General features: G+C 40.5%; 1 long non-coding RNA gene across 1 annotated transcript in view; it reads right to left on the bottom strand.

Annotated features, from left to right (window-relative positions):
• Positions 1-10,741: 10,741 nt before the first annotated feature.
• Positions 10,742-25,858, bottom strand: part of LOC114551109 (uncharacterized) — a 126,297-nt gene continuing 111,180 nt past the window's right edge. Inside the window, exons 4-5 of the long non-coding RNA XR_003691850.1 lie at positions 15,165-15,197; positions 10,742-11,029 (exon numbers count right to left, since the gene is read on the bottom strand). This is a non-coding gene — a long non-coding RNA (uncharacterized LOC114551109). The remainder of the gene's footprint in view (positions 11,030-15,164; positions 15,198-25,858) is intronic.

Below are 25,858 nucleotides of genomic sequence, written 5' to 3'. Positions count from 1 at the left end.
TAGAATTCAATTTCAATTCAATTATATTTATAGTATCAACAGGGGCGTAGCACAAACTCTGGGTCCTATAGAAAGTCATTCTCTATGGGCCCCTCCCTGCAACCACAGCTAACCATTCTAGCATCTTTTTGGGTTCTCCTCACACTAGCAGTACTCAGTCCCTTTTCCACCCCCAGTCCGACAACCTGAGGGTCAAATTATAACAGCAGTTATGTCAGGGCTTTTTACAGATAGAATAGGTCTAGACCACACTCTATAATTTACAGAGACACAACAATTCCCCCCCCCCAAAGAGTAAACATTTGGTGCAACAGTGGCAAGGAAAGGCATTTTAGTCAAAATAATGAATGATTAACGTGGTATAATTTCATATAAATGAAGGTTTATTGACCATGAAATCCCAAAAGAAGTGTAACACTATAGTGGTTATACAATCTGAGGGTTAAAGACTCACAACTTTGACTGATCTATCTGACCTGTAAAAGCATGTGTCTTTTTCATAGAGGGGTTTTAATGCCAAGGACCAAATGGTTAAACTGCAGATTTCAAAAAGCTTTCAGGCTCTTTCGAGTAGGGCTGGGTATCGGTCAAAAATATTCATTACCAGTACCGATACCAATACCGTGACTTTGATACCGGTTCCTGAAGATACTTTTTTCGATACCAATTTTATAAAATGAAAATAAATTACAACATACATATTACATATATGCACAAATCTTTTTATCCATGTTCCAGCTCCTACTGCGCGAGCCGTCTCTGTGTAACGTAGAGTTCTTCCTGCGTGTCTCTACAACGTGTAACGTCAGATAGCCAATCACAGACATTATTAGATCTTGGTAGAAGCAAGCTGCGTGTTTATTGGCTCACTGACGCTCATGACATTTACTCTTTAGGTATTGAAGTTGGGTATAGAATGACGAGGCATTTTTTGATACTCGATACATTAGAGGCAATTCGGTCGGTGACTAAAAAGTCTCGAATTCTGTATCCAGCCCTACCCACGAATGATCTCCATCTGCAAAATTGATAAAGTGCCCTTTAAAATATATCCCTTAATTCACTTTAGACTTTTCTTTGGGAAGGTTTCACATTTTAACTAGGTACTGTATGTAAATCACATGTTTAGATTGATTTTATTAAAAACAATACAATATTTTCTGATATCACAAAGTCTGCCATGATACCTATTCCGATTCAATTCAGGGGCCTGCAGCCGATACGAGGCGATACATAAGCCCATTAGCCACAATCAGTTACATTTATATATATTTACAAAAAGCAACTAAAATATGTTTTCCAAACCAAAAAGAGGAAGAAAGTGTCAAACAGGCAGGAAGGCGCTGCAGAGAGTCACTTTTTCCCTCTTGCAATGACACACTGCACACACACACACACACACACACACACACACACACACACGCGCGCACGTACCCACACACACTGCAGCAGTGGACTGTGTTCCCGAGTCTAAGGTGCAGGGCTGCCCTGCTAGCTGCCCAGGTGCAGAGCAGATAGGGTTGCAGCGCGTAAGCGGTTAATTCCGGTGGGCTGTGGGAACGCCAGCTGCCCCCGTATTTCTCAAAAATCTGAAATTGTTTTGGATTTGCGCGCCAACAGAAGGACTCGACATGCAAGAGTGAAAGCAGCTCGTTTTCCTGTGTCTTCCCACGTCAATAAAATAACTGCTCGGTACCGTGTCAAAAACTAACTTCTGTTCTCCAGCCTCCCCTTTCTCACCCCCCCTTTCCTCCCTGTGTTTGATAGATGATAGCTAATGTATTTTCAGCTTGTATCAAAGGTGAAGAGGTGTATCACATAGGTGAAATACTTTTCATACAGTAACACATTTGCAGCCACAGTTGAATCCTATGTTGTCGTTTTAATCCCTATAAAGATCAGATGAAAACTTGTTGAAAGGCAGCTAACATGCCAGCATTAATGTGCAATAGTGAGTTGAAAGGTTGCTGTGTGTGTGTCTGTGTTTCATTCCAAGATAATAAGATAACAGTTGTTTAAGGGTCTAATCATCTCAGCTGGACTTGTAGCCGTTATATTGTCGGCTAGTTTACTTTAGAATCAAACATCAGATTTTATAAACTACATGTGTTTTGTCTGCAGAAATCTTAATGTGTAAAGTAACTAGTAACTAAAGCTGTAACAGATGAATGTAGTGGAGTAAAAAGTCCAATATTTCTCTCTGAAATTTAGCGGAGTAGAAGTAGAAAGTGGCATGAAAAGAAAAGACTCAAGTAAAGTACAAGTACCTCAACATTTGGACTGAAGTACAGCACTGGAGTAAATGTACTTAGTAACATTCCACCATTGCGCGGCAACATTCAACACGGTCGACGACACAAACCGAGCGACTGTTGATGTTTCCGTGGCAGCCTGGGATTTTTTTTTGGCAGGCAGATGTTCCTCGTCAGGCGCCGACTGACCTGAGAGACCAAACAGTTTGGACGCCGCCTGACCTGCGGAGGACGGCCCGTCCCGGTGGCCTTTGGAAAGATTTGGGTCGTAGATGGATGGATGTGGACTGAGATCAGCAGATTGGCATCTGCTTCTCTCACACACACACACACACACACACACACACACACACACACACACACACACACACACACACACACACACACACACACACACACTTTGCAGGATGATGATGAAACTTTGGGATGTGTGCACAATATGATTTTCCCCAAAATTTCTCCTTAAACATGCAAAGTTTGAAAAAGTTACTTTAAGCGTAGAAAAACACCTTTTTACTATGCTTGACTTTATATATATCTAACTTCAGTATCTGCTTGTCCTGACACTTATTATGCTTACACAGATTGAAATATTCAATCTCAAGAAGCCTCATTTTGTTTTAGGTTACATCATACATATGATCCTAAGTTTGAAGTCTTGGTAGTGAAGTTAAATCACGTGAACATTGTCAACAACCAATGGGTGCTCTCCCTCCAGCACCAATCATGAAGCAGCAAACAGCTAGAGGCAGTGGTGTTTATGGTTGCTATAGCGCCATGCTAAGCTAAATGCTAAAGAGGGAAAGTTGCTGATGTCCAACCTTCTGAAGCGAGTCTTCCAACGGGAGTTTTACCGGCGGAAAAACGCAGACCTCCTGGTACTGGAGACATTCATCTGCATGTACGGCAGAACAGAACATCTGCTGACTTTATGTTAAAGTTAACAGCTAACGCTAGCGGTGGCTAGCTAGCTTGATTACATTTTTCAAAACCAATAGTTGTAGTCATGTACGGCAGAACAGAACATCTGCTGACTTTAACTTAAGTTAACAGCTAACGCTAGCGGTGGCTAGTTAGCTTGATTACATTTTTCAAAACCAATAGTTTTAGTTTTGCAATGTGTGACCCTGCAAGACCCCCAGTCTTTACATATGATGACAGTCTTTAACATTAGATGTGAGATGATTGTCTTTTGATGTGAGATGGTGTCAGACTGTAGACTGTTCAAGTCTTCTAGTGTACAGTAGGCATAAGTCACAATATATTACATTAAATCACTAAGGCATAAGATACATAGTAGTACAGTCAACAATGTGGCTAAAGGAACGCCTGACTACAGAGATGTGTCTTTAGCTGCTTTTTTAAAAAGGCCGCCACTCTTAAAACACGAGGAGAAGCGCTCCATGGTCCTCTATATCTTAGAGATGAACTTCAGGTGATAATCATCCTCCCACCCCAAATCTTTCCCCACCAATCAGAGAAGTCTGAGGTGGCAGAGCACCGCATTGCACTCTTGGACCCACGTCAACGGGGGCGATGAGGCGACTCTCAGCTCGTGTGAAACGGTGCTGGCAGTCTCCGCCGCTCACATTTACTCCGCGTATAAACTCCCCCCTCCCACCCTTTTTTGCGGTTTTCCTCCCCCGGCGATGCAGACAGCACAATGGTCTCACTGAGCGGTGACGATTAACACATAAAAGCAACACGGGGAATCTCGCTGCTAGATACTAGCGCACATGAGAGGGCAAAGCATTCACACCATGCCAAGAACTTCAGTGGGAGCCCCTTCTATCTGATTGGTGATCTTTTGTTTTTGGCGTTGCCCTCGATTCGGCAGGAACGAGCCCAATCAGATTAGGGAGAGAGGGGAGGCAGAGCGAGAAGGCAATCGCTGTTTTTTTCTATTTACTCCCGTCTATCTCCACAGCGGCTTCGCTTAAAGGCAGCCAGAGAAAAGTCAAGTCAAAGCGTCTCCATCTCGGTGCTACTCAACTTTCACCCCTCCCCCGCCATCTCCTTCTTCCCCTTGAGTAGATTTGCTTTTGCACAGTAGTGCTCAGACACTAAAGCTGGATTAAATCCAAACTTGAGCACAATCAGATCTTCTTGCAAGTGCAGGGTTTTTTAATCTAAAACTTCAACCCCTGACACAAGTGACAGGTAATCTCAGAGGAACTATTTAAGACACAAAATGAAGACAAATGAAGGATCATTGCCTAAATTAAGTCCCCTTTTTGAGGAAATAAGAGCATGTTTTGGAGATAATCTGTACTGATGTGTATCTTAAAAAAAGAAGCCGAATATAAAGACCATGCAGAGACGTTTGCTTATGGAAGTCTGTGTTTGCATCCTTACTTGCTACTTAAAACTTTATGACAAATCTGTTTGGACTAACTAAAATCTCAAGTGCATGTCAACTATTCTATATCTAGAGCTGTTGTTTTGTATATTGCAACCATTTCTTTATCATTTCAGCTGCAAATTTGAGTATTTGCAAAGGTGTGTGAAGCCATGACAACACATCCCTGTAACATCCCAATGTGGTTTTCTTCTGACAGCAAATACTAGACCAAAACAGTCACCCTAAAAGGAATGAGCATATGTCTACATAGTATATTCACTCAGAAAAAAAAGAATATATCTCAACTACACAGGTAACAGAGATAGGATGTGAAAGCTAAATACTGTATATACACTTTGAGATTCATGAAACTGAGAAAATGTATTTGGCTTTTGACTTCCAGACCCGCAAACAGATCAGATCCTTTAATTCAGTAAAAGTACTAAAACCACTCTGTTACAAGTTAAAGTCCTGCAGTGAAAATATTACTTCAGTAAAAGTCTGTTATATCATCAGGAAAATGTGGTTAAAGTATTACCAACCAGTTGTGTGTTTAATGGTCTCATCATCTCAGCTGGACTTGTAGCCGTTATATTGTTGGTTAGTTTACTTTAGAATCAAACATCAGATTTTATAAACTACATGTGATCTGTGTGCAGGAATCTTAATGTGTAAAGTAACTAGTAACTAAAGCTGGAACAGATGAATGTAGTGGAGTAACTAAAGTAACTAAAGCTGTAACAGATGAATGTTGTGGAGTAACTAAAGTAACTAGTAACTAAAGCTGTAACAGATGAATGTAGTGGAGTAAAAAGTACAATATTTCTCTCTGAAATGTAGCGGAGCAGAAGTAGAAAGTGGCATGAAAAAAAAGACATGTACTTAGTGCTGCTTGTTGTCTCATCCTGCTGTATAAAGATAGTTTGTTTTGTAACTAAGTAGATTTACTCCAGTACTGTACTTAAGTACAAATGTTAAGGTACTTGTACTTTACATGAGTCTTTTCTTACTTCTTTACGTTTTTGTCGCCTTTGTCGTTTTTTTTCCGAAAGGTTTTGTTGCTATTTTCAGTGTTTTTGTAGCCTTTTTCGAGGTTTTCTTTGGACAATTTTACCCCAAAAGTTTTTGTCGCTTTCTCTGACATTTGTTGCCTCTTTCGAGAGTTATTTTGGAAAAATTTTCAACGTTTCTGTCGCCTTTCTGGAGTTTTTTTTCTAAAAGTTTTTGTTGCTTCTTTCAAGTATTTTTCAACACATGCAGACGTGTCCCGGGACCTCCGTGGATAGCTGGAGATCCCAACCCCCCCCAATGTTGGACCCAAAGTTTCGCCCTTGCACTTAGTGCAGGACTGTGATGCATGTATCTAACACTCAGTGATGAAGTGTTCAAAAAGTTGTATTGCCAGTGGTATGTACAGCAAGTACAAGAACGAGTTTGCAAGTTCTAAACCAGATTTCTAAAATTGTCCCAAAAGGCACAAATGCATGGGTCAGTTTTAAGAAAAACACGAAGCAAAAAAGTTTGGGTCCGATCTGAAGTGGTATGAAAAGCTCGGATGTGAGTGTGTTGTCTTGTTTCTGTCCCAGCAGTGGTTGTGGCACGTGTCCATTCTGGCTCCGTCTCTGTCCCGTTTGGGTCACAGTTTCAGTTCGGGGGTAAACTGGACCGCAGGTAAGAAGCTGAACTTGTCATGTCCATCTTTTAACAATATTGTTGTCTTCGGGTCAAATTTGGGTTTCTTTCAACCAGACTGTCAAAGAAATAAATAACATGGATAGTTCCATACAACGCTGTTCACAAGTAAAATGAATGATCAGGTCACTACTTTCATTCAATTTTATAGCATTTGAAGAAAATCCTGCACACTGCTCTGGCTGCAGCACCACCATTTATTAAAGGAAACTTTAACGTCAGGATTTTGTCTCTCTTGAAGAGAGACAAAATCCTGACGTTAAAGTCCTTTTTTTTTTGCCTGCACAGAAGACTTGTTTGGATGTGTGAAATTCTTTCTTTAACCCTCCTGTTTTTTCTTTCAACTAGTTCTCTTCACAAAAAATATAAATGATCAGATCATTACTTTCATTGAATTTGCATTCAATTATATAGCATTTGAAAAAGAAAATTTTTAAAGAACGTTAAAAAAAGTGACAAATAAGTCACAAAAAGCTTCAAAAACATCGGAAAAAGTGGCAAGAACGTCGAAAAAATGTGGAGAGAAAAAACATCGGGAAAAGCGACAAAAGTGTTGAAAAAGACGACCAAAACGTAGAAAAAAAAAGTTTTCTTTTTAAATTTTGACGAAAAAAAAAAAACAAAGTTGCATGGTCGATGGGCGGTCAAATAGTCCCAAAACAACATGGATGGTTCCATGCAACTAAATGTTCTTCAGGTAAATTTAAGGAATTTACCTTTGAAAAAAAATTGTTAAATGGTCTCCTGACTAAACTTTGACATGAACCAGTCTGTGATTCACTCAACATCCTCTGGTCCTAACTATAACATCAAATAATTCAGAATTTCTGCTTTTTAACAAAAAAATTAAGTATAATTTCACATAAATTAGTTTTTTTTTTTTTTTAAAGCCACAACATTTTTTTATTTCTAATGACGATAAGTTCACGGTAGACGGGAAGAAAACACGAGGGTTAAAAAGGAAACAATAATGTTAAAATATCATTATAGTATTGATGAATCTCTGTCTGGAAGTGACATTCCCATACTTATTGTTCTGTGTCTGTAGTAGTCGTTTTATGTATGACATGTTTAGTTCTAAGTGGATCATTTGTGTGGAATGGGCCACTTATTGGCATGACATGTAAATAAAATATATCATATTAAGTATTTGCAGTCCTGTTTGCCAGGTATATTTTATATTCTTTAATCTTTTACCATGTTAAACATCAGACACATTATTGAGGCTGTCACTGGTGCTTGAGGGAATACAGAAGAATTACACTTTAAGGTTACATATGCATATAATATGTCAGAATTACATACTGCATATAGTACGCAGTGTTGGGAAGGTTACTTTGGAAACTTAATAAGTCACCGATTGGTTAACTCAACTTATTTATTTATAACCTTTATTTGTAAAATCTCAGAAATCTTTGAGGTCTCCTTCATTTTCAATGATGCCGAGAGGGGTGGTAGTGAGAGTGTGCAGCCTAAGTCAATATTGAAGGTGGCTCCATGTGTGAATACAAACTAAAAGCAAATTTACAGATTTAAAATCTAATAGTAGCCTAGTGCCAACTGTTTCAACGTATTAAATTTTTTTACATTACGTATACATTTAATGACTTTTTGATTGCTTTTCTATCATTTCTAATTAATGAATGTTTTCAACTGTCAACCATTTTCAAATGGTTAAAGGGTAACTACTGCTTTTTTCAACCTGGACCCTATGTTCCTATGTTCCTGTGTCTAAGTGACTGATGGGAACAACAATCTTTGTCATTGGTCCAGTATTGAGCGTGAACGCTGTAACCGGCAACCACTGGCCGGGCTGTAATGGAACCCTACAGGACTAATGTTCAGCATCAGTTAGCGTCCACTAAAAGTTCTGTTTTTGCCGCTAACAGACTCAGATTATTATTCTAAATGTCTGACAAAATTATAGAAAGGATCCCTTCAGAGTAGGGGTGTCACGAACCAAAAATTCAGTAGTTGGTGCCAATCCCAGTAAAATAACACGATTCTCGATGCTGATTTCGATACCACATTAAAGAAAAAGGATTTTCTAAGATTCCATGTACTTATTATAACTATAATATTTGAAAATATCAAATGTTATAACAAGACATAAAAAACATGTGCAATAGAGCATAGAACAACATAATAAAGTGCAATTAATAGTCATAGTGCAACAACTAATGTCCCCAGACACATTCCAGACTTCCAGGCATCTTTTCAAAAGGCACTGGTCAAAAACAACAGTGTTTCTAACAGTTGCGTGACCAGAGACGTTACTAACCCCTGGTAAATATTGGAGATGTATTTGAAAGATGGAGACAGCGTAGAGCCCAAAAGGACGCTGAGTCCTCCTGAACAGTTGGTTAACCATTAGCTTCAAGCTAATTTATTACGGCATTTTATGTCATTTCAACATTTGTGTTCTCACATTGAATTATATAGCTAGAGTACCCAAGTTGGTTACTCGCAAAAACAATTGAGACACAGCCAGTGAAGCGATCCTGACTGGTCCTGGCTAACGCCGCCATGCTAACCCTGCTAACATTACCGGAGGAGCAGGAAAGCGGCGACGGCTGTTTACAACGTGTAGCCTGTTCAGCGGCCGTTGCTAACGGTGCCTACGGTGCTTCAAGAAAAAGGGCATCGTCGGTGTTTTGTCATTTTAGAACCAGAAGGTATCACCAGTATCGGTTCTCCTGACATTCCTACTTTGAATGAAGTGTATTTTTACGATGCTAAAATTCCTGATTATTTACATGGAGACTGGTGGATTTAGCGAACGCAATTTCGTGAATGTTTTTATGTTTAAAAAAAGGATCTTACTCTTTAACAGAAAGGTCCACCTCCTTAGAAATCCTATCCATAACGTTGTCAGACACTTACAATATTAGTCTGAGCCTGTCAGCGGCACAACAAGCAAAACGGGGTGGGTACACCTAAAAATTGTAATGGGAGGGAAAACCCTGAACTGGATCACAATACAATGATCTGCAAAGCTTCAGACATTATATTATATACACTAAGAAAAAGCTGCACTGTTAACCGTTGATGTAAATGGACAGCTAAGATCTCACAGTATCTTACAGTTTTAATGTTTTACAGGATCATACTGTAAATGGCAATGCATTCTGGGAGAAAATATTATTACAACACTATCTGCAAATGTTACGGATTACAGGTATTTACTGTTAACACAAATGCATCTTGGGAAAATAAAGGAAAAGGCGGGAAATACACTGCAGCCAGTTGAAAAGCGTTTTTTAAGATTGGTTTTCTTTTTAGAACTTTTCTAACTGAGCAGCTTTGTGTGAAAGAATTTTAAATAACAGAAAATGTTCTGTATTTTCACTGTGGCTACACACATCATTTCCGTTTTTAACTACGGGACACAGTCCGGGTAATCAGCTGCCAGAACGTTTTCTGTTATTTTACAGATTTATTTATAGAGTGTGTACTGTATATTATATATACATGTATAAACATATTAATCTCAAAAGTCATATCTCTCCGTTGTATTGTTCCTAAGCATCTGCAAATTGATTGTTTTTCCTAGGGATGGTTTTGACTTTTAGACAATTTTAAATAATATTTCCTAAAGCAGGAATCAAAGCGAGAGCATCCACCGAAAGTTCTATTAAAAATTGGGCCAAACGCATTATGAAACATATTTCAGTACTTAAGTTCAGATATTTTCACTGCAAATATCGACATATATACTCATTAACGTGCTAATTATTGGGCATGACATGATTGAGTTTGATATGAAATAATCTGAGTGTGTGTGTGTGTGTGTGTGTGTGGGTTTTCTTAAATTTTGGAAAAATATTATGCTCATATATTTGTTCATATTTTGTGTACATCTTAAGTATTGTTATCCAAAATATTCAGAATCTTCTTATAGAATGTTAAGGCTTTTCTGGCCTTTGATATTTCATTTAGAGCATCATAGGAACTGAAACCAGACGGGGGAAATGACATTCAAGAGAGAATTCATTCATCACCGTATTCAAATGAGTTCACTCAAAACACTAAATGTGCCATCAGATTTTATTCTCTTATTCTGATGATTATTACTTCATTATTTTATTTTTTTTGTATCTTTCTACCGTTGATATTCATATTAATCCTCATCTCACGTTACTTTAACACCTTACGCCTCGAGTGTTTTCTCACTGCAGGTTTGGGTTTTGTTTTATGCCGGGTCATAATGTTTCCTCACCTCGTGCTTTAACTGCCTTTAACATTACACCTGGTATGTGTGTGTGTGTGTGTGTGTGCATGTGTGCGTGTGTATATGTGTGTGTGTGTGTGTGTGTGTGTGGAGGGGTTGTGAAAAAAAAAGCCTCAGTTGATTCTATATTTTATTTAATTAAAAGAATCAACATTGGTTTGATATATTTTTTGCACATCCTGCAGCCTCTTTTTTTTCCTTTCTTAATGTTATTTAGTTATATGTTTGTGTGTTATTTGTTTCTGTATTTAGTGTTTGTTTATTTCATATTCATGTTTTAATATCTTTACATGTATACACCAAACCAAAGCAAATGAAGTAAGTGCTACTTAACCTGGTAATAAGTCTGATTCAGATTGTGGCGAGAGAGAGACAGAGGGCTGAGCAGTGTTTTGCAGGCTGAGGCAGACAGAGTGAGGGACGGCTTTTAAACTGTAGGGTGCAGCAGTCGTCTTCCAAACAGGGAGCCGAGCTCATCCAGGCCCGAGCACCAGAAACCGCCGACGCTCCGCACTGAAGAAGAAGAAGAAGAAGAGCGGGGAGTGAGGGAGGGACGGAGGGAGGGGGGTGATGTGTAATTACAGACTACATACCAACACCCCCGTCGTAATTTACATTACTCAATGTCATGGAAAAATATATTAGACAAAGATTGTTCTCATCCCGCAGACGGTGACACGGAGACAGAGGGAATCCGGGGCGAGTGACGATGCAGGATGGGACACACACACACACACACACACACACACACACACACACACACACACACACACACACACACACACACACACACACGTACATATACTCCAGTACTGTACTTCCGTCCAAATGTTGAGGTACTTGTACTTTACTTGAGTCTTTTCTTTTCATGGCACTTTCTACTTCTACTCTACTACATTTCAGAGAGAAATATTGGACTTTTTACTCCACTACATTCATCTGTTACAGCTTTAGTTACTTTAGTTACTCCACTACATTCATCTGTTACAGCTTTAGTTACTAGTTACTTTACACATTAAGATTCCTGCTCACTAAACACATGTCGTTTATACTTGTAACAGAGTATTTTTACAGTGTGGTATTAGTACTGAAGTAAAGGATTTGAATATTTCCCACACACACACACACACACACACACACACACACACACACACACACACACACACACACACAGTGATTATGCCATTAACTGACATGAACCTTCTGCACATTCACAGCGTCACAGACGAGCAGCCAATCACAGGCTGAGGTCACACCGGAGTCTGCCGAATGAAATCCTGAAGACAAAGGCCGTTCTTTCACCGCCGGTTCTTCAGTTGGTTACAGTCTGATATTGTTGATTTGATTTGTTCAGGCCGAAGGAGTTGAACACGGACACGGATGAAAGCAAATCGAATTTCTTTTATCTAAACTGAGAGCAGGTAGGACTAGAAAAGTTCTCGACTCCTCCCTACCCCTTTCTGAACATCAACAATGTCATTGGAGTTGTTTTTCTTTTTTATTGCTTATAAGTTTTACTTTGTGTTTGAATTTTTTTTTAAACTTTAACATAAAAATAAATAATAAATATTGATTTTGTAATTTTACATCAACCACAAAATGAAAAAAAATTGCTTTTGTCTTGTCTGACACTAATTTACAAGGCTGATGGGGGTTACTTGTTTTGAGCTTCAAGAGTTTTTGTCTCAATTTCTTTTCTTTTTTTTAATTGTCATTGTTTTTGGCGCTTTTTCCAAAAGTTTTTCCCGCCTTTTCTGATATTTGTAGCCTTTTGACGTTAAAGTTTGTTTCGACAATTTTTCAACATTTGTGTCTCTTTTTTCGACTTATTTTTCTAGAATGTTTTTGTCGCTTTTCATGCAGACCAACGTGTCCCGGGACCCCCCTAGATAAAGGGAGATCTCAACCCCCCCATGTTGAACCCAAAGTTACGCCCTAGAGGACACCTAAACCTCCCGTCAGATACACACACCTTAGTCTACCACAAACCGAGGGAAAACACTGGCAGAAACATACGAGTTTGATCTGATGCTTGATGTTTCAGAAAAGTGAAACATTGACTCATATCCCCAAACTTTCATACAGCGTCTGAAAACAAGAGCGCCTTCATTCATGCAGAAACTCAATGTGACACTGATGCTAACTCAATTAGCCCATCGTGCTTCTTATCCTTCCACTGACAGCTTCATATGGAAGTCCAACTCAAATCATCATTATTAACTGAACATTACATTTACAAATGTGTGTGCACGATGCACAACTAAATAAACATGAAGCACTCCAGTTTTCATCAACGTGTTTGAAAAGAAAACCATTATGGCTGCCAAAAGTTCAAATCAAATTTCAAACTTCACTTAAAGTTTAAAGTGTAGCTTATGTCAGGAGCCAAACCCTGCCATATGGAATAGTTTGGAATGGCCAAAGCACGTGTTGTTGGCAGTTTGACAGAGATATGTCACCAATTATTCTTATTTTTTAATTCAGACTAAATGTAAGGCTCGCCATGAGTATGTTTACATGCACACTATTATTCAGAATATGACAATACTCCAAATTTGATTCGGGTCATGTAAACAGCATTTTCCGATTAAGACGTAGGATATGTCGGTATTATTCAGGATGTAGAAGCATTCTTTTGGCATGTATAGATTTGGTCGGCCTTAATGGGAACGCACACTAACACCTCATTTCCGTTTATGCCATGGAGGAAAACAAACCATTCTAATTAATGAGTGTAGACCTTGTTAGCGGTTGAGCTTTAATCACAGTTATATTTATGGTTGTTTTTTTGCTTGGTTGCTGGGTGGCGTTCTTCACCTCTAATAATTTATACACTGCAGAATATCCAGCTAACGTTAACAAAAAATGACGGGAAACGACACCTCTGGTCGTTCCGTTGGGTCGTTGTCCAGTTACTTATAACGTACGGACAAGCCGACCCAGTACGGCTTTTTAAATGTATCTTGCTCTGTCAAGCGGTAAAAGTGCTTTTGAGTAGTCCATACTGGTTTAACACTATGTTATCTGGTCAGGGGCGACTTCCCCCCAGGCCACGCCCCCAGCTATGACGAGTCACCGACCAAGTGTGTACAGCGCTTTCAGAATCTGTGTCTCAATCAGGGTTTTTACTAGACTGGGTAAACCCAGCCCGGTGATTTCTCCCTGCAGGTACATTTTTCTATCCCGCTTCTGTTACAATTTTACGGGGACCAATCACAAACTGGCTTATCCACCAAATACAGAGCAGACTCCCCAGACTAATGTTCAATCTTAAAGGATTGAGCTTGGTCTGGTGATAGCCAGACTAGGTTTTTACGGCTTATGGTCAGCTCTGTGCGTTGCTATGGTTACTGGACACAAACCAACCAGCCGACAGTTTGCAGGGCCGCGGTAGAGAGGCACAGCCAAAAGAAAAGAAGGAGACACACAGCTACTTTCAAACATTATCAGAGACGTGGATATCAACAGGTTTTTGGATATGAGCCGACTTTTTCTAGAAGCTGGTTGAAGGAATGGAAGAGGGACGCTGTGTTCACACCGCTGGAAAACTTTGAAAACATCCCATTTAGCACGGCTACATGTAAACGGGAATATTAGTGGAATATTCTCTTTCATTAGCCGTGGAAACAGCTTAGTCGGGATATCTTCTTTTTCAGAATAAGGGAAAAAAAACTGAATATTATGTGCATGTAAACGTAGTCATTGTCGCTTTATGTAAATCAACTTTGAAAAACACCCACTTTTTTTTTTTATTGGTATTTTTTTTTGTCCTTTGACAGCAAACAACGGAGAGGTGACAGGATATTGCGATTGCATGGTCACCAGGATTACCACCATATCTTTTTATATATGAAAATAGCAATATGAAACAGTTGACAGTATTTCCCAGTAAACAAGAACTTCTTCCCGTGCAATGAGCACAGCTTGTCAAATGTGCTTCGAATAAAAGAAAGTGTTGAGAAAAATGGAAGAATAACGCAAATAAATGTGAGTCAAATAAACAATGAATGGTTAAACCACAGAGCTACGGGTTCTTTAAATTCTTTTTTTCACCTCGATTTTGTGATTTTCCTGAAGTATTTTCACCTGCTTTTGAAAACAATAACACGGATGAATTCAAGGTTTGAAACGAATAACGACCTATTCTCATTCATCATATACACCACGTGTCAAACATGGGCCAAATCCGGCCCCTCCACAAACTTTGATCCGGCCCACATGTCAATTTAGGGTCGCAATAAATTTTTGCCAATTTAGTGGTTTTTTTCGAAGTTTTTGGCCTGTTTTCAAATGTTTTTTTCCGATGTTCTTGTTGCTTTTTTCAACCTTTTTTGTTGCCTTTTTCTTTGATGGCTTAATTGCTTTTTTTGCTGACTCTTTGGGTCTTTATGTCGACCAAACTGTAAGTGAGAAGACTATATGAGACATGATATAATACAATCAAAGATGTTTGACTTTTTCAAAATAAAAGCATGTCAATAAACTAAACATGTCTGGCCCTGGAGGTGATTCTTATTTTCCATTGTGGCCCTTAGAGAAACTGAGTTAAATTGAGTTTGATATACACATATGGGAAATTTCAATTTAATTCCTAGACTTCCGTACCCAAAGGGCGCATGCTACACACGAGAACATCCTTTTTTCTTACCTTTTCATCTTCTCCCCGCGCAGCCGGCAGCACCTGAAGAAGACAAAAGGTACAGTGGGAGTCTTTAAGTACACAATCTGCAAGTGACACCGGCGTGAACGTCCACAGCGGCTGTCACATGAAGAAGACACATTAGTAAATAACGGCGGGTTGATAATGGCGAAAATGCGTCATCAAATGTACTTCATAATACTTTACGGCTGCCATTCGCTGACATTTATATATCACTTTTTAGTGGCGGGCCAATGGAACGCCGGCTTTGAAATAAAACCGGCCATGATTCATGTCTCCGCTGTGTCAGTCTTACATTAATATTATGACCATATCCATCATGCCGGCCATCTATAATGAACAGATGCTGTAAAACACAATTTGGCATGACAGGAGGGAGAGGTAGAGGGAGAGCGTTTCATTCACGGCAGTGTGTCGCCTTTTTTAAAACTACCACAATCTTTAATTTTCTTGCACACCTATATGCAATGCAATGTGACAGGTTTCGTAAGAATCTTTTTAAAAGTACCTACAGTATATGTAACTTTTAAAGGTTTCTGAAACTATGTAACTTTTTATCTGATAATCATAAATGACCTGTAACAGCAAACAAAAAAACCCACTATTTTTAAATAGTTGTTATTAAAGCCTCTGCCCAGTTTCCGTTTATTCTTGTGAAGTCACAAACGCCCCACATTCACACATTGTGATGGGTCACAGATTTCTTTGTAACACCGGAGAAGCCTGTGCAGTCAGGTAAAAGGTAGCAGGAGATTTCTTTATAAAGGCCTAATTGTATTCTAATGTAATATTAGAAGGTATCTGCTGTAGTTATGGCTGATACTGGGCCAGGGTCATCACAGAAAAAAAAGGAAATTATATGAAGAACAACTAAAAGTTAAAAGGGAGAGTGACTGTTGGCAAAAACCCAAGTCAGTCTCGTTTGGGCTTTCAACAAATGGAGACTGTATACAGAACTTGAAATGCAACGATGCTCTGTAACGTATTCTCTTATTGTAAATGAAGTTACGTTAAGTAAGTAGGTTAAGCAGGAAGTGGAACAAGACAGGGCACGTTCAATATCAAAACAAGGTGCATAGTTTTGCTACGTTTTCCGTGTTGAACGACAAGTTTCCTCGGAACGGCTTTGAGTTATGTTTTCTCTCATTTGTGTCACAGGTGAAAGCCAATCAGCAGTGTCTGTGAACTCTTGGTGATAAAAAGGCAGAGCGCTTGCGCACACAACAGGGTGTTCAACCCACCCCCGCTTCAGTTTAAAAAAAATGTGTTGCTACGTCTTTTCGGGCTTAAGTGGTGTGTTCAAAATCCCAACTACCTGGTCTCGTATTGCCAGACCTTCCTCCACATCGCTGCGGAGGAAGGTCTGACTAGTCCACACAGCATTCCTGGATGGGAGAAAATCTCTGGATTATTGGCATTTCTTTAATCCAATCACAATCGTCATGGGCGGTGCTAAGCTCTGGACGGAGCCACGGTGCCTCTGCTAAATAGTCTCAGGAAGGAACTTGTTTTGGTGGAACGTGTGTACGTTCTAAAGTAGTTTTAGTCGTGCAACAGAAAACTCAGATTGGACAGATAGTCTAGCTAGCTGTCTGGATTTACCCTGCAGAGATCTGAGGAGCAGTTAACCATAGTCCTCACAAATCCACCGGAGGTTAGAACGCCAACACAAAGAAAGAGGAAGGTATATATATATATATATATATATATATATATATATATATATATATGTGTGTGTGTGTGTGTGTGTACTGTAATATTACCCTAGTAAAACACTTCATTCAAAGTCGACAGACACAAAATTAAACTATGAAAAGCCGTTTTGGGCGTCTATTCACTTTTTCAACCATCTCAACTCTGGTTTTGGTTGAAATAAACACCTAGTTTACCCATTTACATGTGGAAATATGTTGGCTCTATACATGCTAAAAGTACTGTTTGCTGTTAAAGGCATGAAAGAAACACAAAAAAGCTCTTAGTTTTGTTCCAATTGTGATAGAAATGTTTAAAGATGACCTCCTGTCTCCCAGGATCCACATATCGGACACAGACAACAGTATTAGTTTCCATCATAAATCTTTCCGTAAGGAAAACTGAGAACAGAAGGTTCACATCACACTGAGCACTAAAAATACTTATATTTGACCAGCAGTGTACTATTTTTGCAATTACACATGCAGCGTTTGTAGGTGTTTTCTATGATCTCACACTGTGGGCAGGGACTGGATATTTTTCTTCTTCGTCTTCAGCTGTGAGACATTCACATTTGATCAAACAGATTCTTGTTGCATTTCTGCCAGATTTGACGCCACGTCTCAGCTGTGCTTTTCTACACCGAAAGTCGTTCTCCTGCATCTGTTTAGTAGCCTGTGTGAAAACGCAGGTGGCGACAATCAGCACAGACTCTAATATTTTGAAGAGGAATGGCTGTTTTGTGTGTGTTTGCGCTTCCGAGAATGGCCAATAAAGCTCAATTGGGCTTCTAAAAAAATGTGTGAGTAAAAGTAGGAGTCTGTTTTGGGGCGGAAATGACTGAAGACGTTTTTTATTCTTCTCTTTAATAGTGAATGGCACAAGCTGCTGTGCATGCTCCCACATTTACACACTAATGAGACTCACTTCATACATAAATGACCATGAAAAGTTGCAGTTCAGGTGAGATAAAGAGGGAAAAAAAGGGTCAAATTGAAGCTTTTTTTGTGTGAAAGCAAGGAAAGAAAAGTGCCTCCAGGTACATGAAAACCATCCAAATAATCACATTATGTGCCACATTCCACCTTCTTCATGTCTAAGTCCAACCTCTAACCCTCACGCTACTCATTTTCATATCAGGAAAACGGTTTGCTTAAAGCACACTATTTCAAAAAATGCTAATTTCCTAAATGTGTCCCCCCCCTCCATTCCCTTCGTGCACTTTCATTTCCCCCTCTTGCCCCGTTGAAAATTACACACAGCCTTGTTTTGTATGCAAAGACAGCTCCCTTGCTCAGGGAAATTTTTATTTCCCCGCTAATGCAACAAATGAGAAACGGCGATCCGGGCCTCGGGAAATGCTCGGGCCGCGGAAAACTGGCACTGTGATGTTTGAGCATAAGCCTCTCCTTTTAAAAAAAAGCGTGTTGATTCTCCATACCCCAATATTGACTGACCGTCTCTGTTTGATGTATGCATGACGCCACCCCCCCCTCCCCCCCCTTTTCACATACACACACATTCATATAAACTCCCCCCACTGCCATGCAAACCCAATGTTTGGGCTTAACTTGTTAGTTCTGCTTCTGGAATAGCTGCTGATGCCCCGAGATATTAGTGTACCATCGACCGTTGGGATGGACGGGCCTGGGTCTGTCTGTCTGCCTGAGAGTTTGCACGCGCTCGCTGATGGGTGACGGATGTATTGTAGCGTCTCGCAGCACAGACTTTGTGTCATGTTCATGTGTGTTTACATTGGAGAGGATGAGAGAGTATAGCATGTCTATCATTTAACGGGAATGCACATCTACATGCATACATTGTCCAAACTGAAAAAGCGTACGTTGCTGCTCAGGACAACGGAAAAGACAGACTGAGTTTGTAATTTGATATTTGAGTGCAGGAGTTTGGCATTGAACGCACACACACACTCCGCTTAGCTTGCTTGATTTCACATTTGGATAGATTGCTTCAAATAGATTCAAATCTCCTGGCAGTGATACGTCAAAACCTGTCCAAATAGAACCTAATCTGCATGGCTTTAATGTCATTTGCATGACACAATCCTTTAAGTAACCACCATGTTTCAGGACGAACTTTGAAAACAGAAAGAAGAGGCTATGAACAAAAATCTTAAAATGCTGTGTGTTTTAACTGTAGGGCGTTCAAAATTACGAGTTAACACAAATTCCTTTGCGATTAACGCATGTAATTTGGGCATCGGGCCGTACCGTAGTTTGGAAAATCAAGGAGGCCGTGTACAGCGATGCATTGTGGATGGCTAGCAAAAACTGTAAAGTGCTCCGTGATAACATCCAGGGGGTCACCAACCCCGCCATCCGCCATCTGGCTCGCCGGGGCGGAGTGAAGCGTGTCTCTGGTCTGATCTACGAGGAGACCCGCCGCGTGCTGAAGGGAGACAGTTATGCCATCACCTCACAACGAGCACGCCGAGAAGAAGACAGTCAGCGCCATGGATGTGGCGTACGCTGCACTCTGTACGGCTTCGGAGGGTGAACCTGATCCTGACTTCCAGTTTTGAGCGACAGACATTATTACTCACACTATTAACTAAATCAATGATTATTAACAAGCAGCTCAAGACCCTTAAAACGAACAAAGCTCCTTTTGAATGGAAAGTTGAGTTTCAAAGCCCTTCCAGATGGTTCTCTCCACAACACTAAAGTTATCTGCATGAACTGTCGAGGTGAACTGAGTTACCGCCGGAGTACGTCGAGTCAAAAAACACCACTTGAGCATTAAAAACTTAAAAATATCCCTTTTAATGTACAGGTACAAAAAAAACGTGATTAATCGCGATTAAATATTACAATCAATTGCCAGCCCTAGTTTTAACATAATACATTAAATTATTGTTTTATAACTGTTTGTCATTTAGGTGTTTGAGATGATGCAGTTCAAACAGAGACAACTGAGGAACCGGAGGTCAAATGAACCAAACTCCATCACACAGAGCCATGCGTATGTACGGTACCAGTGACAATCAAGATACTAAAAAACGCATCGTGGAAGATCTTGGCACACCGAGCTCTTTCTGTGCTTCCCCGGCGAGGATTAAAAAGCAGAAACATCACATAACAGATAGGTATCTCCTTCAGATCGAAGATAATCCCCGCTGAGGCTCTGCGCCAAGATATGGAGAGCTGCTGCAAAGTTATCTCACCAGGATCCCTGTTTACTAAAGTAGCTGCACAGTGTAAACCTAATTACTCTGAACTAGGTCAGAAATCTGCTACTGTGTAAAGAGTAATCTAACTGAATATTTAATGGTGTATACTACTGCATTTTCCCCCTTAAAAAAAACACAACAGCATCTGTGTGTTTCTACCTATGCCTAAACTGCTCACAGACTTCCTGCCCTGTCTGTAATTTGTTAATCAAATCACCTGATGGGAGTTCTGCAGTCTGTTCGTGATAAAAGAAGCAAAGAGGAAGAGGTTTCTATTAATAGATCAGTTGACTTGTGGCCTGCAGATGACAGGAAGAGGGCCCTGTCATGAAGGAATGCCTTTGTTATTTTCCATCCAGGGGAGGAAATGAATTTCTTGTGATTTTTTAGAAACGCTGCCCCGTGGGCGCCGCGCCACTTCAAGGCCTCAAAGAGAGAAAGACAGAAATAGGCAGGAGAGTCAGTTGATGTGATGATGAGCACGGTGTTTTTTCAGTTTTTGATGCGTCCGTTGCACAGAGGATCCGTCTCAAAGAGATTGGACGAGGACGGGCTCGTGTTTAAAATGTTTTTTGGAGATGGAGCGAGCTTCAGTGCGGGAGGCCCGTCCGTCTCTCTCCGAGCCATCTTTGTGAAGTCCGAGAACGTATTGTTGTCGTCACTTGATGTTCCTGTTGGAGACCGATGAAGAACTCCCTTCGGCTTGCTTTGAACGCATCCTTCAAAGCGACGACTTCTCCACGATTGGATTCGATCTTAGATGGACACAGCCAAACCTTGAGCTAATGTATGTCGACAGCAAACACGTTTCACAAGTTGTATCAGTATATTGAAGGTTTTTAATCCAAGCTGTAATGAGCTGCTCTACAAAGAAGGTAAAACGGCAGCAAATACTGATACGTTTACTTTGAAATATGAAGTTTTTTTATGACAAACTTGTAGCCTTTCAAATATTCAGATTCCAGTTCATTTGTCCTTTCTAGTAAACTATTGTTCCTTGATACACTTGGCTTTAATTGTGTCGAGAGCTCTCCATTGTAAACGGAGCAGGGTGGGGCTGTTCACACCGAAATTACAAAGTCGATTACCATGATAATAAAATTTGTCCACTCCGGTAAAGAGACCATGTGGTCTATGAAAGGACGGCCAGTTCCGCCAGCTCTTATTGGTGTAGTCTGGTTTTGGCTGCGGCTCCCCTTGTTCTTGGAACCGGTATCAAATGGCACATGAACACTATAATCGGAGCAATTTTCCAAACATCTTCAACTTCCACCGCACAGAAACGCATCCAGGAGTGCAGCAACAAAACCGGGCCTTATGTCAACTTCTGATTCCAAAACGTTAATGATCTAGATCAAAAGGAGCTTCACAGACGACTCGCTTTTGTGTTTTTCCGAGTCCTTTTTTCAAACGCTGCCTTTGAAGGTTGAATACATGCCCAGAAAAGGGTTTGATTAAACAGGTATGTGGGATGGTTAAACATATTGAAGACACTAATTACTACTGAACGCTCTGCGGTGTGGGCCGCTGGATGACGATGTGGAGGAAAGGCCGCCGGGCTCAGACAGAAAGTTGTTTTTTTCTTTTTTTCGAGCTGATCCAACAAACACAATCCAAATGATTTCAAATGAAATGAATGTCATTTGCCTTATTTTCATCACAGACGGGGAGATCGTTCTGCCCTGCAGCCTGTGTCAGCTTCTGTGCAGGAGAAGAGGAAGAGGGTCTCTTCCAGCCTGAGTATGAGGGTTAAGAGAAGACACTCTTCTTGTTTTTTTTTTAACCAGACTTGAAATATTAACAATCACAGAAATGTTTGGGCTGATGAACCTGCAGCTGGAGTGCAGAGGATCCTCTAGTTGTCTCATGTTCCTGCTAATTGGCTTTAGAACCACAGCCGGACCTAACCGGACCTGGTGCCCTAGGCAAGATTTAAGTTGTTTTTGTCGCTTGTTTTGACGTTTTTGGTGCCCCCGATGCTTTTTAAAACTGTTTTTGGCACGTTTTTGCCACAGTTTTTTTGTTTACATTTTGTTCCCAATATTTTTGACACTTTCAGCGGTTTTGACGCTTTTTTCAACGTTTTTGGCAGGGTTTCTTTCCAATGTTGTAGGCCTTTTTTTCTTATCATCATTAACTTATTCTTTACTCATTTGCACTGCCGGCACCGCTAGCCTTTGCCTATACTTCCTATGCCACGGCCGGGCCCTGCTTTAGACTACATTTTACTTGAAATATGCGTGACTATCTCTAAACAGTCATGTTCCAGATGAGGTCCCTTGTGATTTTAAAGCAGACACATCATATAGGTCTCCTTCAGCTCTTCATAAACCCAAACCAAAACCCCAACCTTTGTTGGGACCCAATGAGTGCTGGCCCTTTTGTTGTAGGAAGCTTGGAGTTTGGCTCCTTTGAATAATTGTGCATTTTTCTATGCAATACAATACACTTCTGAAAGCAAACCTACACCTATGTGACCTGCGGCCTTTGTTGCAATGGTTGTACACCAACTATGAATAGTGACGCATAGTTTCGAGCCTTCTTGATATAAATAAATCATAGGTGAGTCCCTCTTTTGGCTGCCCTTGGCATTTGACTTTGGTTTAGGTCCCTGTTTGCACGATTCCTCTGCTGTGATGTGGACCGAGAACACTTTTGACACATCTCTGGAAACACACTTCTAATTTGCCCCTCTGGCGCTGGTTATGACGCGAGCTGACACTGAGGTCTGACAACATGACTTCTTTCCTCCTCTGGCCAAAGCTGCCGCGAAGCTGCAGCCTCGCCCGCCTCCAGACCGGAGAATCGGGGTGTCTTACAATTGAGTCGTTCCTCCCTCCCCTTTTGGGACATCGGTTCCAATTAACGCCACCGCCATCTGACTCTTAAGGCACTGCCGCTGACAGCTGGAGCGCTCACACACACCAGGTGCTTCTGTCTCCGCCGAGGTGGCTATGACACCTACCTGTTTTTTAGCCCCCCGACCTGTCAAGGGAGCCAGATTTAATTAACGTAATGATCAAAGCAGGAAAAGCAGGTTTAGCCCTGAGGTAGCAATCCCAGTGAGCCGTGCGCTCACTTGCTAATTATTTAGCATTAAGGTAGACGGCGCTTGTGCATACATGACTACTTCAAAGATTTGATTGGGGTTTGGTTCGTTACAAGAGCAAAAGCGCCCGGAGGAGCCGGCGGTGACATCAAAACATCAGTGTGGATAAATCTGCTGGTGTAAAGCGTCTCGCTCTCAGCCACCAGGTAACCTTTCTTTATCCTCTCTGACAGCGCCTGTTCACAACAAACATCAGCTGTGTGAATTTAAATGAAGGGACGTCGGGGGCAAGTTCGGGATGCGATGATGAGGGAGATGAAAGTTTTATTTTAGGGCACTGAGGAGAGGAGAAGCTCAGCGCCCTGACCGCGGTTTAAGGTGACTCCGAGGAATAGCACACCACCGCCGCCACAGCTCATCAACAGCAGGCCGAAATGAATAATAATAATAAACTTTCATTCTGTATAACTTTTCTTAACAAGGTTACAAAAGTACTTTCCAGATAAACAGCAGATAATAACCAAGAACACAACCAATAACAATGAAGTAAAATACAAAAACTACGAAACACCTGAGAAAATGAACACACAGGATTTAAAAGATGCTAATGATGATGACGTGTGAGTTTTTTTTTTTCTGTGCTCTAGGGGCTCTGACAGCTAAGGCCGGTTACACACTGCCTGCGTGGCGTGAGTGGCGTTTCTGTTGCGTGGCGGCTGCTTGGATTTTTCTGTCTTTACACATCAGAAACGTGTCTGACGCGGTGCTGCTGCTGCTAGCCTCCCATTGATAAAATTAAATACCATGTTGAACATAAATATATACTGATTTGATTACAGCAAAGACAACGTCAGCAGTATTGACGGCAAAATAGGCTACAGAATATTTCATTTTGTATTGACAGGTGCAATATTAGAAAATCTATTTCTTTTTTTTTAAATTACATTTATATCTGCATTTATATCAAAACCTAGAGACTTTCAAACCTCAACATGTCATTTATTAATATGCATTTGTGTCCAAACGACATATAAACATCTTTTCCTATTCTATTTTGCCTGGAAACTCTTCCAACACGCTTGCATGTCGCGTAAAAAATAGGCGTTGGTTCTATTTCTAGCAGGCCCGCGTTTTCGGAGACGTGCGTGTCACGCAGACAGTGTGCACGCTCTAACCTGTTAACATGGGAGCCGAAATAGAAACGGACACGCAACGCATCCAGTGTGTAACCGGCATAAGGCCCGGTCGCCTTTGGTCACAAGTCTGGATCAATAAAAATAACAAAAGTATATGAAAAAAATTACTAGGTGGTAGAACTCATCTGGTTACGGGCAACAAGCATATTCAGAATTCCTTTACATTTAGGTTTGGCAGTGTCATTTTCGTTTCTCTAGAATTCCAGAAGTCGAGCCCCAAAGTTCTCAATAAACTATTTATTTTAGGGTGAATTTCGTATATAAAGGTGTATAAAATGATGCTTTGGAAGCCAACAATTAGATGTTTGATGCAATACCCTAAAGCGGGTGTGATGATCGGTGAGACGGGCCGACCAAGCGACCAATCACACACAAGCAAAGTGGAGACTTTAGACGGAGGTTCCTACCTCTCAGTCAACTCGCAGCATCGACAGAAATGGATGCTTCTAAGATCTTAATTTTTATTCCTTGCTGCTGCTTTCGAACATATTTTGGTTCCAAGGTGACAAAAAGTCTATTTAGTTTTTCTTGTGGGACTGTTACAGATAAATAAAATGACTCGGAATAAGATTAAGTCGTTCTTCTATCTCATTTTTGGAAGATGTGTGGTTTGATTAGACGGAAACTGTTTGAAACCAAGCAGAACGGACATTTAGTGGAGTCCAATGAACACACTGTTGTGCCAGCAACCACCGTTTCTGCTATTGCCAAGAAAACCTTGTTTCTTTCCAAGGCTATTTCAATGACAAATTCAACAATTCTCCCTGTAATTTGGACAATATCATCCTCCATTTGCATAAAACAAATTGTTGTTCATTTCAGTCCATGTGCCAGAGATCTGTTGGTGTTGCAGTCCCAGTGGTCGCCAGTAGAGTTTAATGTCTGGGAGTCTTGGATTATTTAATGCTGTGCAGTTTTTACCATCTCTGAAAATTTGGAGAAGTTGAGAAACCTTGACTTGAACACATTTTTCTGTATTTTCCAAGGCTTTTCCATATTTAATGTAGCTTGTCCCATATTCATGGAGAGAGATGTTGCATATTTGCATTCCAACAATTACTTAACCCTTGTGTTGTCTTCCCATCAACCTTGAAAAAAAACACTATTTTTTGACGCCTTTGTTTCAAATAGTTTTCCAACGTTTTAAATTGTAAAATTTTTCCTCTTCACATTTCAGCTCTTATTTCTACGTCCCATATTTTCTGATATGAAACAAAAATTGAAAAGTCAACACAAGGGTTAAGCAAACTTACATCCTCTTATTGGGCGGTCAGGTGTCTGTTTCTGCCTCGGGAGTGCTGTCTAGGTTTCCATGTACAAGATCTAGTCAGGGATTATTGGAAAAGCCCCTCTGCCTGCAAGACATCCTCTGCTTAGAATCACCTTCCATTTGTGTGGAGACACACAAGAATCTGACCATGTGCCTGCCTCCAAATCTTCAGCCAGGGCCAAAAGACAAAAGACTCTTTTTATGTGTTTATCTGGATCCGTGGGAGCTGCTACTGAGGCAATAGGATTAATGTGGAAGTGGAGATTTGCTAAAATATGGTAGCAA

The sequence above is a fragment of the Perca flavescens genome, chromosome 24 (assembly GCF_004354835.1).
Source record: "Perca flavescens isolate YP-PL-M2 chromosome 24, PFLA_1.0, whole genome shotgun sequence".
NCBI classification, from domain to species: domain Eukaryota; kingdom Metazoa; phylum Chordata; class Actinopteri; order Perciformes; family Percidae; genus Perca; species Perca flavescens.
Note: the sequence above shows the minus strand (reverse complement) of the source record. Positions and strands in the feature narration are given on the sequence as shown.